Below are 18,689 nucleotides of genomic sequence, written 5' to 3' on the forward strand. Positions count from 1 at the left end.
GGGCCCCGATCCGGACATCCACGGGTGGCCAGCAGGTTGTCCAGCCGGATGGACAGGTCCACCAGCTGGTCCAACGTGAGGGTGGTGTCTCGGCAGGCCAACTCCCGACGGACGTCCTCGCGCAGACTGCACTGGTAGTGATCGATCAGGGCCCTGTCGTTCCATCCCGCGCTGGCGGCCAGGGTCCTGAAGTCCAAAGCGAAATCCTGCATGCTCCTCATCCCCTGCCTCAGGTGGAACAGACGTTCACCTGCCGCTCGACCCTCAGGTGGGTGGTCGAAAACTGCCCGAAAGCGGCGGGTGAACTCTGCATAATGGTCCAATGCCACGTGTCCCTTACGCCATACGGCGTTGGCCATTTCCAGGGCTTTACCTGAGAGGCAGGAAATGAGGGCGGACACGCTCTCAAGTCCCGAAGGAGCCAGGTGGACGGTCGCCAGGTAGAGCTCCAGCTGGAGTAGGAACCCCTGGCATCCGGCAGCCGTCCCATCATATTCCCTCGGGAGTGCGAGCCGAATCCCGCTGGGACCGGGTGAAGGAGGGGTGGCCAGTAGAGCCTGCTGTAGTGGGGCTGGTGGAGGCGTTGGAGGACCTCCTTCTCTCTCCCATCTATCCATCGTCTGCAGCACGCGATCCATGGCGGTGCCCAGACGTTGTAACATGGTCGCGTGCTGCTGGACGCACTCTTTGAACGCAAAAAGGGGGGTCGTCTGCTCCTGCTGATTCCATTTCAGGTGAGTAATTCTGTAATAAAGTCTGTGTGAGCTGGTGTGGAGGAGTCAGGCGTAGGACAGCAGATATGAGTAAAAAACGTATTTACTCAAAATACAAACAAATACAACGCAATAATGCGAGCCCACAATAACGGACCATATTACATACAAACAATTACTCACAAACAAACATGGGGGAACAGAGGGTTAAATTATGAACAAGTAATTGGGGAAATGAAACCAAGACAAAACAAATGGAAATTAAAAGTGGATTGGCGATGGCTAGAAGGCCGGTGACGTCGACCGCCGAACGCCGCCCGAACAAGGAGAGGGACCGACTTCGGTGGAAGTCATGACAAAAATGTTTATTTTTAATTTACAATATGTAGAATCTATGAGAATAGAAATGTTCAGAACTTTTGTGAAACATCACAGCACAAAACTGGATGGTGTTCAGAGATAGATGGGAGGGGTTGAGTGGAGCTGAAGGATGGGACTAAAAACAAACAAAAGATAACTATTGTAAAATATACTGTGTCAAGGGACAAATGTATAATCTGGAAGTAGAAGCCTAAGAGTTGTTTTCCATTTGTTTATCTCATTTAGGGGAGGGATGGTAGGGTTAGGGGAAAATAATAAAGGAAAATATATTTAAACAAAAAAAATATGGTGGAATGGAAATGATGCAGACAATTACATTGATGGAAGCCACAATATATCTGCAATATTAAAGCTGATCTACCCCCTACATTTAAAAAAAATATATATACACATTACACCCCCCCAACCCCCCCTTCTAAAACCAAAGTTGCGCCCCTGATAAGTAATATATGAAGGTGTCTATGTGCATGCCAATTTTTTTTAGGAAGTGTGTGTTACTGTATGTAAAGGGGTGTGTCCAAGCATTTATGTGCACCTGTGTGCTTGCCTGATGGCTCAAACTGAATTCTTGCGCTGCTACATGTTCGTTACATACTGTACTTCTGTCTGAGTCTGCCGTCACTGAAGTAATTTGTGGTAATGTCAAAATGAGGGGCGTTGTAAAAAAAGTAATCAGCAATTGGATCATCCCGCAATTACAAACCATACAAACTTGTCTCATAAGGGTAGACCGCCGTAGACCATAGCCTTGATCTTGAGGTGCTGTGGGATGGAGATTGCGCACCTCCCCCTGGGCCCCGCAGGTCACCTCAACTACCAAGATAACAGGCAGGAGAGGAAAGATGCCGCACGCAGCCACAGACCAATCCACAGGGGTCAGGTTGACATGTCAGTAAGCAGCCTGTCAGAAAAACCAGCCTGTCAGAAAAACCAGCCTGTCATCTTCCCTCCAGTGGCAAACATCTCTGTCATTAGGGAGGGCTTTCTAACCCTGTGAGACCAAAGCATAGATCCAAATTAGAGAAAGAAAATGGATTACCCTTCAGAAATACTTACTGGCCTCTGATTATGAAAATATGTTTTTCAATTTCAAGTTTGTAGAACAATTTTATGGAATCGTTGCAAAAACACCACTATGGGCTTCAATGGTATTAAAATTGTGCTAAAAAAACTGAAATGATATACAAATCCCATTAAAATGGAGAAAAAGCATTGACATGATGGAAACTATTGTCTAATGATATATACACATCTGAAATGGCAAAACATACCAACTTGACCAATCCAAATGTTTGTATTGCGCTATCAAAAATGTATATATTTGAAAGGACCAACTATTTGTGGGGTGTTTTCTACGTATGGAGAACATCTGATTTACTTTTAGTAATATTTGGTTGTCCTGACCTCGTTTAGCATACATTTAAAAATATATTTACTTTTGGTCATTTGACGTGTCTATAAGACAATGAAATACATTTTACATTTTGCCTGTAAAGGATGCAATTTAGGTAACGTGGGTCTCACAGGGTTAATCTGGCCCCAGGTCCTTCCATCCTGCAGCATCGGTCACCAGCCAGCCAGCAACACACACATGTCAAGGGATGAGTTCCCCCCCAGGCCACGGCCCACACAGCAGGCAGGCAATCGGGGAGCCGTGCCAGGGCTTGCTTACAGGACTTTATCCACTGTGCTACACTCCCTGGCCTGTCCCTTGTTATTGCAAATCTACACACATCACCTGCTTGCTCCCTCCTGCTACTTTTTTTCCTCCACAATTTCGTGGTATCCAATTGGTAGTTACAGTCTTGTCCCATCGCTGCAACTCCCGTACGGACTCGGGAGAGACGAGGGTTGAGAGCTATGCGTCTTCCGAAATACGATCCAGCCAAGGGGACTGCTTCTTGACACAATGCCCGCTTAACCCGGGAACCAGCTACACCAATGTGTCGGAGGAAACACCATACACCTGGCGACCGTGTCAGCGTGCATTGCGCCTGGCCCGCCACAGGAGTCGCTAGTGGGACAAGAACATCCCTGCCGGCCAAACCCTCCCCTAACCCAGACGACGCTGGGCCAATTGTGCGCCGCCCCATGGGTTTCCCAGTTGCGGCCGGCTGCGACAGAGCCTGGACTCGAACCAGGAGCTCTAGTGACACAGCTAGCACCTCGATGCAGTGCTTTAGACTACTGCGCCACTCGGGAGGCCCTTCCTCCTGCTCGTTCTGTGGGACCCATCGCAGTGTATCTGACCTGCAGCAGAGAAATAGAGACAGAGAGATAGAGGTGTGTGTGTGTGGACTTTGATGCAAAAGCAACAACAACAAAAAACACTAACCTCATTGTGGGAAGCATGTGTCATGTCCTTACTCGGGAAAGACAAGTGTTGATGGCGTTAACAATGGACTGAGTGACATACATAACAATCGGTGTGTTCAACAATACAACAGTTTCTCCCGCTGTGTACCTCAGCAGTGGGGTGATTCATGCCCCAATATTCACAATTCAAATGAGCAATGCCTGCATTGTTATGCTACATTATTTGTTTCAATTCTAAAGTTGGTAGCAGGCTTTACGTAAACTGCATCTGTAGTGTGGAGAAAGAAAAAGGATGACAGTGATATGTTCTTTTGGATGGGTTCAGATGTCAAGTTGCTAGGGTGAGCTGGGATATACCATACTGTACATGAGTGGCAAATTCTGCTGAGTCCACCAGCAACACAGACAGCCGAGCGAGCATACGTGTCCATCTCTCTAGAGGGGACAGGAGAGGGTAGGGGGAGGATGGCGGAGGAGAGGCTGCCTGGGCCTGGGTGAGACAGAGCTGAAGGAGGAAGTCTGACACCTTGCTTTAATGCCTCGCCGGTATTGTAAATAATATTTTGCTAACTGTTCGGGAGCTGGTGGAGGAGAGAGGGAGGGAGTCCGGTCTGTATTAGTCTCCGGTTCTGTAGTCTCCGGTTCTGTATTAATAGCATAACACTGTGGTCAGGACTGGCCTTTTTTAATGTCAGTTTCCCATGTGCTAATGCCGCCCCATACCATTCCCTCAACTTCCCCCACCCTATCGGATGCCACAAAGAGCTGCAAAATCTGGATCCCTACAAATCAGCTGGGCTAGACAATCTGGACTCTCTCTTTCAAAGATTATCCGGCGAAATTGTTGCAACCCGTATTACTAGCCTTTTCAACCTCTCTTTCGTATCGTCTGAGATCCCCAAAGATTGGAAAGCTGCCGCAGTCATCCCCCTCTTCAAAGGGGGAGACACTCTAGACCCAAACTGTTATAGACCTATATCCATCCTGCCCTGCCTTTCTAAAATCATCAAAAGACAAGTTAATAAACAGATCACCAACCATTTCGAATCCCACCATACCATCTCCACTATGCAATCTGGTTTCCGAGCTAGTCATGGATGCACCTCAGCCACGCTCAAGGTCCTAAACGATATCATAACCGCCATCAATAAAAGACAGTACTGTGCAGCCGTCTTCATCGACCTGGCCAAGGCTTTCGACTCTGTCAATCACCACACTCTTATCAGCAGACTCAATAGCCTTGGCTTCTCAAATGACTGCCTCACCTGGTTCACCAACTACTTCTCAGACAGAGTTCAGTGTGTCAAATCGGAGGGCCTTTTGTTCGGACCTCTGGCAGTCTCTATGGGGGTGCCACAGGGTTCAATTCTCGGGCCGACTCTTTTCTCTGTATAAATCAAATTTCAAATCAAACCAAATTTAATTATACAGCCCTTCTTACATCAGGTTATATCTCAAAGTGCTGTACAGAAACCCAGCCTAAAACCCGAAACAGCAAGCAATGCAGGTGTAGCACAGTGGCTAGGAAAAACTCCCTAGAAAGGCCAAAACCTAGGAAGAAACCTAGAGAGGAACCAGGCTATGAGGGGTGGCCAGTCCTCTTCTGGCTGTGCCGGGTGGAGATATAAATCAATGATGTCGCTCTTGCTGCTGGTGATTCTCTGATCCACCTCTATGCTGACGACACCATTCTGCATACATCTGGCCCTTCTTTGGACACTGTGCTAACAAACCACCAAACGAGCTTCAACGCCATACAACACTCCTTCTGTGGCCTCCAACTGCTTTTAAATGCAAGTAAAACTAAATGCATGCTCTTCAACCGATTGCTGCCCGCACCCTCCCGCCCGACTAGCATCACTACTCTGGATGGTTCTGACCTAGAATATGTGGACAACTACAAATACCTAGGTGTCTGGTTAGACTGTAAACTCTCCTTCCAGACTCACATTAAGGATCTCCAATCCAAAATTAAATCTAGAATCGGCTTCCTATTTTGCAACAAAGCCCCCTTCACTCATGCTTCCAAACATACCCTCGTAAAACTGACTTTCCTACCGATCCTTGACTTGTCATTTACAAAATAGCCCTCAACACTCTACTCAGCAAACTGGATGTAGTCTATCACAGTGCCATGCATTTTATCACCAAAGCCCCATGTACTACCCACCACTGCAACCTGTATGCCCTCATTGGCTGGCCCTCACTACATATCCGTCGCCAAACCCACTGGCTCCAGGTCATCTATGAGTCTTTGCTAGGTAAAGCCCCACCTTATCGCAGCTCACTGGTCACCATAGGAACACCCACCCACCCACGTAGCATGCGCTCCAGCAGGTATATTGCACTGTTCATCCCCAAAGCCAACACTTCATTTGGCCGCCTTTCCTTACAGTTCTCTACTGCCAAAGACTGGAACGAATTGCAAAAATCTCTGAAGCTGGAGTCGACTACCTCATCCCCATATTATTACTTAACCCCCAGGTTCTCTACGAGCACATCATCTGCACATCTATCCCTCCAGTATTAATGCTAAATTGTAATTATTTTCGCCTCAATGGCCTTTTTATTGCCTACCTCCCTACTCTTCTACATTTGCACACACTTTACATAGATCTTTCTATTTTTCTTTGCTTTTGTGTTACTGACTGTACGCTTGTTTATGTGTAACTCTGTGTTGTTGTTTTTGTCGCACTGCTTTGCTTTATCTTGGCCAGGTCGCAGTTGTAAATGAGAACTTGTTCTCAACTGTCCTACCTGGTTAAATAAAAGTGAAATAAAATAAAAAATAAATACAAATAAAACAAACAGCACCCGACAGCCTCGTCGTGTACACGGGGCGTCCCTGTGGAAGTGCTGAATTTACTTCTCGCTGCAGGAAAAATGCAATATTCATCATCGATGTAGAGCGTTGGTTCTGTGGCAGCAGCAGCGCCGCAGGTCTGTTTGTATGCCTGGTCGGGTGTGAAGAGTAAACAGCACAGAGAGAGAAGCGACAAAGAGCCTAGTCTATGCATTCTGGAGCCAGCAGTCATCTTCAGCACTATACCTGACTGATATCAGCTCCATAACAATTGGACTCAATCACCCATTGAGTGTCACCTCTGATACAGCCAGGCCAGGCAAACATACCTTGCCCATAAAATATTTATTTCTCAAACACAGGTAGATGTAATGTGCCACAATGACATACTGGCAAAGTTCAACTGTTTTGACTACAAAGCATATTTTTTTTATTTAACCTTTATTTAGTCAGTTAAGAACAAATTCTTATTTTACAATGACGCCCTACCCCGGCCAAACCCTCCCCTAACCCGGACGATGCTGGGCCAATTGTGTGCCGCCCTATGGGACTCCCGGTCACGTCCGGTTGTGATACAGCCCGGGATCGAACCAGGGTCTGTAGTGACGCCTCAAGCACTGAGATGCAGGACCACGAAAAACACTTAAAAAATTACAAATACATCATACATGTTTTTGTTTATATTGAACTGCTTATTAATAATTAATCATGAAAGTCCTTTAAACTACAACAATTTTTGTTTATGCATTGTTTAAAGTACTTAGGGCAAGAAAATTGGCTTGTCCCAGCAGTGCTGTGTAGAGTCGTAGTGACATTTAGAGATATCTATTATTTTGAATGTTAGAAAGTGAAAAATATTTAATATATTGTATAGATCAATAAAAAAGTATTTAAAAATATATACACTATCGTTCAAAAGTTGCCAGTTAAGGACTTGTGAGGTGTCTGTTTCTCAAACTAGACACTAATGTACTTGTCCCCTTGCTCAGTTGTGCACCTGGGCCTCCCACTCCTCTTTCTATTCTGGTTAGAGCCAGTTTGCGCTGTTCTGTGAAGGGAGTAGTACACAGTGTTGTACGAGATCTTCAGTTTCTTGCCAATTTCTCGCATGGAATAGCCTTTATTTCTCAGAACAAGAATAGACTGACGAGTTTCAGAAGAAACTTATTTGTTTCTGGCCGTTTTGAGCCTGTAATCAAACCCACAAATGCTGATGCTCCAGATACTCAACTAGTCTAAAGAAGACCAGTTTTATTGCTTCTTTAATCAGGACAACAGTTTTCAGCTGTGCTAACATAATTGCAAAAGGGTTTTCTAATGATCAATTAGCTTTTTAAAATGATAAACTTGGATTAGATAGAACAACATGCCATTGAAACACAGGAGTGATGGTTGCTGATAATGGGCCTGTATGCCTATGTAGATATTCCATAAATATATCAGCTGTTTCCAGCTACAATAGTCATTTACAATATTTACAATATCTACACTGTATTTCTGATAAATTTCATGTTATTTTAATTGACTTCTTTCAAAAACAAGGACATTTCTAAGTGACCCCAAACTTTTGAACGGTAGTGTATATTTTTACTAGTATAATGCCTGTCCCTCAGTGTTATGTCATTGGTGTTACCGTTTTGAAAATCACTCATTACAAAGATATAAAAGGACCTTGAGCATTCCCTCCAGTGGCAAACTGTTTAAACTGCTGATGTCAAGAGGGCTTTATAAATTCATTTGATTTATTGATTGACTTAGTGTTACTCAATTTAAATGAAAGGGGGCAACATTTCCACATTCAAGTTTCGTCCTTAAGTCCGAGAGGATTCAGACAAGAAGACAGAAGCACAGAGTGGGCTACCTCGGTGAGGGCACAGGGCATTTGTAATGAGCCTCATATAAGTAACTTCATTTTACTTCTGTCTGCTGAGCAGGAAGGAAGGGCAGGGAAAGGAAAGACTAACCTTTTCCCCCTGCAAAGCATCCCATTGAGGAAGATCACAAAGGTTATTCCTGCAGTCCGTCAAGCCCATTTACTCTGGGAAGATAACAGAGTTTCAGAAACAGGATCCAAAATATGATGCGGCTCGACTGGGAAACGTATAGGACAAATGCGGGAGTGGAGAGGTTCACCGAAGAAGGACAACTCTATATGGTGATGCAATAAAGCAGATGAGCCACAGGCTTTTTAAATACAATTTCAGTCGCTGCTTACTGTAGTACATGGGCCAGATTAAAAATGTTTCCACTTGTCCAAAGGTTTGATGGTATTAAATTGTTCCCCACAAGGCCCTTATGAAATTGATATATGATTAAAAAAAAGTTGCTTTCTATGTTTTTCACACCTTAGTATATATTGTTGTATGGGAGCCTATCCAATAGAATGTTCACAAGAGAGAGAGTAGCTATATTTCATAGTATTTCATAATTCTTTTACTTTCACTGCAGCTAGCTAGATTAGCCTACTCAAACACCCGGCACAAACAGAGAGGGATGCTATGTCATCTAGCTGGCTATGGCTATCTAACTCTGAAACTATTCCAAGTCAAGGTAAGCTTTTGGTTTTATTAATTTATTGCCACCAGGGCCCGCTGGTTTAACTGCTAAACAGCTTGCTGACTGTACACTTTACTGCATCATTGTAGCGGCTATACTAACATGTTACTTCTAGTAGCTATGTCAACTATGACGTTAGCTGATCCATACCCCTACCTTTAAGGTATCTGTGACTAACAGATGCATATCTGTATTCACAGTCATGTGAAATCCATAGATTGGAGCCTAATGAATTGTTGATTTCCTTATATGAACTGTAACTCAATAAAATCTTAAAAATTGTTGTATGATGCATTTATATTTTTGTTCAGTTTATTATGGAAGATCTGAGGATATTAAAACCTCTTAGATGTAAAGTCCCCTGTTTAGGGGACCTACGTGGTTCTGGTACTAGTTCCGACTGACATTTTCACTGAAATCGATCTTTGGACACCGATCTCTGATAATAAATGCATTAGGCCCTAATCTATGGATTTCACATGACTGGGAACACAGATATGCATATGTTGTTAGGGAAACCAGTCAGTATCTGGTATGACCACCATTTGCCTCATGCAGCGCGACACATCTCCTTCGCATAGAGTTGATCAAGCTGTTGATTGCGGTCTGTGGAACGTTGTCCCACTCCTCTTCAATGGCTGTGCGAAGTTGCCGGTTATTGGCGGGAAGTGGAAGATGCTGTTGTACACGTCGATCCAGGGCATTCCAAACAAGCTCAATGGGTGACATGTCTGGTGAGTATGCAGGCCATGGAAAGACTGGAACATTTTCAGCTTGCAGGAATTGTGTACAGATCCTTGCGACCATTTTGGCTGTGCATTATCATGCTGAAACATGAAGGCGGCGGATGGCCGGATGGCGGCGGATGAATGGCACGACAATGGGCCTCTCGTCACGATATGTTTGTGTATTGAAATTGCCATCAATAAAACCACTCACCCACACAACGCCATACACGTGGTCTTCCATCTGCCCGGTATAGTTGAAACCGAGATTCATCTGTGAAGAGCACACTTCTCCAGCATGTCAATGGCCATTGAAGGTGAGCATTTGCCCACTGAAGTCAGTAATGATGCCGAACTGCAGTCAGGTCAAGACCCTGGTAAGGATGAAGAGCACGCAGAGGAGCTTCTCTAAGACTGTTTCTGACAGTTTGTGCAGAAATTCTTCAGTAGTGCAAATCCACAGTTTCATCAGCTGTCCAGGTGGCTGGTCTCAGACAATCCAGCAGGTGTAAAAGCCAGACGTGGATGTCCTGGGCTGTGGTGGTTACACGTGGTCTGCAGCTGTGATGCCGGTTGGACGTACTGCCAAATTCTCTAAAATGAGGGCTCATGGTAGAGAAATAAACATTACATTCTCTGGCAATGACTCTAGTGGACATTCCTGCAGTTGACATGCCAATTGGATGTGCCCTCAAAACTTGAGACTTCTGTGGCATTGTGTTGTGTGACAAAATTGCACATTTTAGAGTGGCCTTTTATTTAAAAAAATAAAAGGCCAAAAATGATCATGCTGTATAATCAGCTTCTTGATATGCCACACCTGTCAGGTGGATGGATTATCTTGACAAAGGAGAAATGCTCAATAACAGGGATGTAAACATTTGTGCACAACATTTTAGAGAAATAAGGATTTTGTGCTTATGGAACATTTCAGTGATCTTTTATTTCAGCTCATGAAACATAGGACCAACACTTTACATGTTGCATTTATATTTTTGTTCAATATAGATGGTTCTAAACTTTGAGAATGAAAACATCAGTTTACTTTAGTTTAGGCACACCCACCTACTTTACCATCTGTCTTTTTACAGCTTTTATTTTGTTTATTGTGTGCAACGGTCCAAAGATGAATGGAAACTTGATAAGGATGTGACCTTGGCTGATGCCCTGATGTGACAAAAACAAAACCATACTAAACTTTCATGTTTACTTCAGTTCAGCCCCCTACTTTACTGTGTTGCCATCTTTTGTTTTACAGCTTTTTTAACTTTATTGCTGCTTTGAAACAGTCTAAAGATGAATGGAAAATTCTTGAGAAGGATGCCGCCATGTCAGACCAGGTACAAAGCAAAAATACATCTCATTCCACAACGAATGGGGAGGGAACCAGGAGTGAAATCATTTTTAAAAGTTGGAATCCTTAGTTGCAACATACATTTTTGGACTTATAAATGAATGATATATACCCACTGATTCTTGAAGAACATAGCTTAGAAATGCCTTGTGAGCTTTGAAGGAAAGGACTGGGGCTAGGGTGGACTGTAAACTATGTTCAGGACTGTTCCTACCACTATTGCACATCGGTCAGAATGCAAATGAGCTGATGAAGCAGCAATACAGATTTAGCGGTATCACACACACAAATGAACAGGAGTTGTGGCTTGTAAAGCATTGGAGAAAGGAATGGTGTGGATACCAAGGATATGCTTTAGGATGTGGTCTGGAAGGGAGATGAGGGAAACACATTAAGATCAACATAAGGTGCTGCAGACAAAACAAAGTAGTGGCAGGTGACTAAACGGAATAGGAACAAAGGGCATGGATATACAAATGGATAGAACATAGGGCAGCAAGTATCTATCATTTAGGACTTACAATTGAAGTTGGAAGTTTACATACACCTTAGCAAAATACATTTAAACTCAGATTTTCACAATTCCTGACATTTAATCATCGTAAAAATTCCCCATCTTAGGTCAGTTAGGATCAACACTTCATTTTAAGAATGTGAAATGTGAAAATAATAGAGTGATTTATTTCAGCTTTTATTTCTTTCATCACATTGACAGTGGGTCAGAAGTTTACATACACTCAATTATTATTTGGTAGAATTGCCTTTAAATTGTTTAACTTAGGTCAAACGTTTCAGGTAGCCTTCCACAAGCTTCCCACAAAAAGTTGGGTGAATTTTGGCCCATTCCTCCTGACAGAGCTGGTGTAACTGAGTCAGGTTTGTAGGCCTCCTTGCTCGCACACGCTTTTGCAGTTCTGCCCACAAATGTTCTATAGGATTGAGGTCAGGGCTTTGTGATGGCCACTCCAATACCTTGACTTTGTTGTCCTTAAGCCATTTTGCCACAACTTTGGAAGTTTCGTTGGGGTCATTGTCCATTTGGAAGACCCATTTGCGACCAAGCTTTAACTTCCTGACTGATGTCTTGAGAAGTTGCTTCAATATATCCACATAAGTTTCCTGCCTCATGATGCCATCTATTTTGTGAAGTGCACCAGTCCCTCCTGCAGCAAAGCACCCCCACAACATGATGTGCCACTCCCGTGCTTCACGGTTGGGATGGTGTTCTTCGGCTTGCAAGCCTCCCCATTTCTCCTCCAAACATAACGATGGTCATTATGGCCAAACAGTTCTATTTTTGTTTCATCAGACCAGAGGACAATTCTCCGAAAAGTGCGATCTTTGTTCCCATGTGCAATTACAAACCGTAGTCTGGCTTTTTTATGGCGGTTTTGGAGCAGTGGCTTTTTCCTTGCTGAGCAGCCTTTCAAGTATGTCGATATAGGACTCATTTTACTGTGGATATAGATACTTTTGTACCTGTTTCCTCCAGCATCATTACAAGGTCCTTTGCTGTTGTTCTGGGATTGATTTGCACTTTTCGCACCAAAGTACGTTCATCTCTAGGAGACAGAACGTGTCTCCTTCCTGAGCGGTATGACGGCTGAGTGGTCCCATGGTGTTTATACTTGCGTGCTATTGTTTGTACAGATGAATGTGGTACCTTCAGGCATTTGGAAATTGCTCCCAAGGATGAACCAAACTTCTGTAGGTCTGCAAAAAAGAAATCTGAGGTCTTGGCTGATTTATTTTCATTTTCCCATGATGTCAAGCAAAGAGGCACTGAGTTTGAAGGTAGGCCTTGAAATACATCCACAGGTACACCTCCAATTGACTCAAATTATGTCAATTAGCCTAACAGAAGCTTCTAAAGCCATGACATAATTTTCTGGAATTTTCCAAGCTGTTTAAAGGCACAGTCAACTTAGTGCATGTAAACTTCTGACCCACTGGAATTGTGATACAGTGAATTCTAAGTTAAATAATCTGTCTGTAAACAATTGTTGGAAAAATTACTTGTGTCATGCACAAAGTAGATGTCCTAACCGACTTGCCAAAACTATAGTTTTTTAACAAGAAATTTGCGGAGTGGTAGATAAAACGAGATTTAATAACACCAACCTAAGTGTACGTAACCTTCCGACTTCAACTGTGAATTCTCCAAACAGCATAATGAGTCGTGATGTTACGTTTGATACCGTAGCTCCAAGTCAGGTGTCGAAATCGCTAAGAAGTATATTTTCGAAACATTGTGCCAATGCTTGTATCCTTTATCAGAAGCACGTGATCAATGACGTCCGAAGCTTCGTTATGTCGAACAACCATCTGATCGTTTTGGTAGAAGACAAAAAGGCTACGGCATCATATATAATAATTTGACTAGGAGGTTCTGCTTGACTTGACACCCAGCGTCATAACATTATGACACGGTCATAACTGTCATGACGTTGGCCTCTTTGCGTACAGGGAGGACAGTTGACCCCCTCCCCCCTTGCACCATCCCCCAACCTACCTCCCCCCACCCAGGCCCTGTGTGAAAGGGTTGTACAATTCCAGAGGAGAATCTTACAACTACATGGCCCAGTTGAGACACAGAGGGGTCCCATAGAGAGACACAGGAAATTCTTCCAACTCACAGAATTGGGGAACCGAATGACATTTGTGTTCTGGAGAAGGTATGGAAGATTGGTGAAGAATCCAGCTACGAACTGGTCCGCTTGGTACAATTTTGTGATACTCAGAAGAGACAATATAGCCATATTACCATAAAACGGTTTATATAATTGCCTCAGCCTTGAGACTTGCATCCACATGGTTGTATAGAATGTATTAATAAGGATAAAGCTATTTGTAATACATTGAGATGCTATGTACTTATGTTAATGTGATAGAATTATATTTCTGTACCAAGCTTAACTCAGTCATCGGCACGCCCCCAGGGACACAGACAGGACCAGGTGTCATGTGACATGTTCACTATAAAACCATAGCCTGATCTACTTTCTTCAGACCCGGCCTCCACTCCATTGCGAGTCGGCCAATAGGTTTGACCATCCAAGTACTCTACTGAAAGTGAACTATACCACATGGTTAACTTTTAGACTATCGATACCGACAGAATAAGAACAAGTCTTTGATATTAATTATTAGTCTGCAGCTAAGTAAATTATATCATTGAACGCGAAGACCAACAAAACATCCATTCTATGACGACATTAATGAATGTCACTTTGAAAGATCCATTCTAACCGAGAGAGAGAGAGAGAGAGAGAGAGAGAGAGAGAGAGAGAACTCTCCAACGGAACGACGCTCCAACAAGGATCCCGACGACACACTGAGCGTAAATATATATTGATTGCAATTGTTCCCAAATGAGTGAGCTTTCAATTGTCAATTGTTAATATTAATGAACTCTGTGTACCTCCTCAGCTGAACATTTTATGACCCATTGTTCTACAAGACACCAGCCATGCCTGTTTTAGACCACTAGGGCACATTACTCTACTAATTCTTTGTGATGATAATTACTGTTTGTATACTTTCTGCGAATTAATTAGTTTAGTAAATAAATGATTTTAAGACAATTGATGTATGGATGACTCTTAGTAAAGACTGGGTTCGTGCAGATACAACAATTTACAACATTTGGAATGAGACTGGACGCGAGGTAAAATACACCATTTAAACCAGAAGATAATCGGTAGAATATAATATATAATGTTATAATATAGGAAAGTTATATTAGGAAAATTATAGCTTTGTAATCTGAATATTTTCCTTGGTGCCCCGATCTCCTAGTTAATTACAATTAAACGATTAATCAGTTTAATCGCGTGATAATAATTACAGGGAGTTAATTGATAAACATGTCTTCAGTTTAATGGTACCCCAAAGACACGACATATACATGTCCTAATGTCATAACAGCTGACAAAACCTGTTATAATATGGTCATAACACTGTCATGTTAACACTGTGATATATATTGCGTTATGTTATGGCTGGTTATGACACCTACATAAGAGTGTAAAAACCCACAGAACTTACACTGTAGTTATTTTATGGCTGGTTATGACACCTTCATAAGAATGTCAAAACCCACAAAACCAATCACACAAGGCAAAACATTCCATTACACCATAAACTAGGCTATGTTATAATGTTTTTAAAAACTGACCGTATTAAATGATCATTGTAATTACGCACATATTTATGTCCAACAAGCACCCATCCCAAAGCTCTGTTGTTGATGACTGGGATGAATGCAGGAACAGATTTCATGAGCAGGACAAGAAAACCTATTTTTGACTGATGACTGATATAAGGGCATGAAAGTGATAGGCTTATCTGGCTTATATGATTATGATGGTCATAATGCTTCTTTACAGTGTCAAAGTGTATACTGTTAGTCCAAGTAAGGCAAGGACTAATCTGCCCTTGCCTTCCGTCCTGCTAGCTACTGTTCAATTGCTGGAAAATAAATGGGACGAGCTAAAAGCACGTATATCCTATCAACGGGACATTAAAAACTGTAATATCTTATGTTTCACCGAGTCGTGGCTGAACGACGACATTAAGAACATACAGCTGGCGGGTTATACACTCCATCGGCAGGACAGAACAGCAGCCTCTGGTAAGACACAGGGCGGGGGCCTATGCATATATGTGAACAAAAGCTGGGGCACAATATCTAAAGAAGTCTCAAGGTTTTGCTCACCTAAGGTGGAGTAGCTCATGATAAGCTGTAGACCACACTATCTCCATAGAGTTTTCATCTGTATTTTTCATAGGTGTCTACATACCACCACAGACCGATGCTGGCACAAAAACCTCACTCAATGAGCTGTATACCGACAAAAGCAAACAGGAAAACGCTCATCCAGAGGTGACGCTCCTAGTGGCCGGGGACTTTAATGAGGGGAAACTTAAATCCATTTTACCTCATTTCTATCAGCATGTTAAGTGTGCAACCAGAGGGAAAACAATTCTAGACCATCTTTAATCCACACACACAGACACGTACAAAGCTCTCCCTCTCCCTCCATTTGGAAAGTCTGACCATAATTCTATCGTCCTGATTCCTGCTTACAAGCAAAAATTAAGCAGGAAGCACCAGTGACTCGGTCAATAAGAAAGTGATCAGATGAAGCAGACGCTAAACTACAGGACTGCTTTGCATTGACGACATCGTCCCCACAGTGACTGCATGTAAATACCCAACCAGAAGCCATGGATTACAGGCAACAATCGCACTGAGCTAAAGGGCAGAGCTGTCGCTTTCAAGGAGCGGGACTCAAACCCGTAAGCTTATAAGAAACCCTGCACTGCCATCTCACAAACCATCAATTAGGCAATGCGTCAATGCAGGACTAAGATCGAATCGTACCTAGTCAGATGTGGCAGGACTTGCAAACTATTACAGACTACAAAGGGGAGCACAGCCAAGAGCTACTCAGTGACACGAGCCTACCAGATGAGCTAAATAACTTCTATGCTCGCATTGAGGCAAGTAACACTGAAACATGCATGAGCGCATCAGCTGTTCCGGATGACTGTGTGATCACGCACTCCGCAGCCGATGTAAATTAGACCTTCAAACAGGTCAACATTCACAAGGCCGCAGGGCCAGACGGATTACTAGGATATTTACTCCGAGCATGCGCTCGGTGTCTTCACTGACATTTTCAAACTCTCCCTGTCTGAGTCTGTAATACCAAAATGTTTCAAGAGGACCGCCATAGTCCCTGTGCCCAAGAACACTAAGGTAACCTGCCTAAAAGACTACCGACCCGTAGCACTCACGTCTGTAGCCATGAAATACTTTGCAAGGCTGGCATGGCTCACATGGACTCCATTATCCCAGAAACCCTAGACCCACTCCAATTTGCATACCGCGCCAACAGATCCACAGATGATGCAATCTCTATTGCACTCCACACTGCCCTTTCACACCTGGACAAAAGGAACACCTATGTGAGAATGCTGTTCATTGACTACAGCTCAGCGTTCAACAACATAGTGCCCTCAAAGCTTATCACTAAGCTAAGGACCCTGGGACTGAACACCTCCCTCCGCAAGTGGATCCTGGACTTCCTCACAGGCCGCCCCCAGGTGGTAAGGGTAGGTAACAACACATCCGCCACGCTGATCCGCAACACGGGGGCCCCTCAGGGGTGCGTGCTCAGCCCCCTCCTGTACTCCCTGTTCACTCATGACTGCACGGCCAGGCACGACTCCAACACCATCATTAAGTTTGCTGATGACAACAGCGGTAGGCCTGATCACCGACAACGATGAGAACACCTATAGGGAGGAGGTCAGAGACCTGACCGTGTGGTGGAAGGAAAACAACCTCTCCCTCAACGTGATCAAGACAAAGGAGATGATTGTGGACTACAGGAAAAGGAGGATGAGCACACCCCCATTCTCATCGACGGGGCTGTAGTGGAGCGGGTTGAGAGCTTCATGTTCCTTGGCATCCACATCACCAACAAACTAACATGGCTCAAGCACACCAAGACAGTCGTGAAGAGGGCACGACAAAACCTATTCCCCCTCAGGAGGCTGAAAAGAGTTGGCATGGGTCCTAAGATCCTCAAAAAGTTTTACAGCTGCACCATTGAGAGCATCCTGACGGGTTGCATCACTGTCTCGTAAGGCTGCTCGGCCTCCGACCTGAAGGCACTTTTGAGGGTAGTGCGTATGGCCCAGTACATCACCGGGGCCAAGCTTCCTGCCATCCAGGACCTCTATACCAGGCGGTGACAGAAGAAGGCCCTAAAAATGGTAAAAGACTCCAGCCACCCTAGTCATAGACTGTTCTCTCTGCTACTGAACGGCAAACGGTACCGGAGCGCCAAGTCTAGATCCAGGAGGCTCCTAAATAGCTTCTACCCCCAAGCCATAAGACTCCTGAACAGCTAATCAAATAGCTACCCAGACTATTTGCATAGCAACCCCCCGTTATCTGCTGCTCTTTAATTATTTGTTATTCTTATCTCTTACTTTTTTTTGTATTTTCTTAACTGCATTGTTGGTTAAGGGCTTGTAAGTAAGCATTTCACTGAAAGCATTTCATTCACCTGTTGTATTCGGCACGTGACAAATAAAATTTGACTTGATTTCGATTTGATCATATCACCCCAACCCAATGTCCTCCATCCACAAATGCACAATTGTTTTATCACAAAGGCAATATGGCAGCTGCCTGTATTATTGGCCTGGGGGATAATCTGTCATCGAGCTGCCTGCCTTTGTGGATGGATTTATGCTCACAGGGATCGCCTACCTTGTATTGTGGGCCCGTGTGAGGAGCCGGTTGCGTAAGAGGATCACCTTAGTAATTGTGTAATTCAAAGGAGGATGCTCAGCCCATCGCATCCCCAGCAGCCCCCTGAGACAGACCAGCCCCCTCCATGTGTCTTATGAGTGGGTGGGCATGACTGGCTCCCCTGCTAAGGGCCATTACTGCTTGAAGACACTGGCACAGAGGGATTACCCAGCCCCATAGAGTAGAGCGAATTAGAGAGAGACGGAGAGAGGGCGGGGGAGAGGGGTAGAGAGAAAGTGAAAGTAGACCCCTCCTCATCCTACCTCCTCATCCTACCCGTATGCAGCGAATCAGGAGTGTTTCACACCCACGTGGAACTGCTCAAACATAGCCTACCTTTGGAAGCCCAGACAACAAATGATTTGCTTTTTGTGCCTGTGCCACATGTTGTTTCAAACATTCTTTCTTAGAAAACCACTCCTATTTCACATTATTCCACTGATGTCACTGGCAGCATTAAGTGGTCAGCTTAATACAGAGAGAAGAAGAAAGGGGAGGGAGAAAGAGAGGC

The sequence above is a fragment of the Salmo salar genome, chromosome 15 (genome assembly GCF_965601325.2).
Source record: "Salmo salar chromosome 15, fSalSal1, whole genome shotgun sequence".
Classification (NCBI taxonomy): Eukaryota; Metazoa; Chordata; class Actinopteri; order Salmoniformes; family Salmonidae; genus Salmo; species Salmo salar.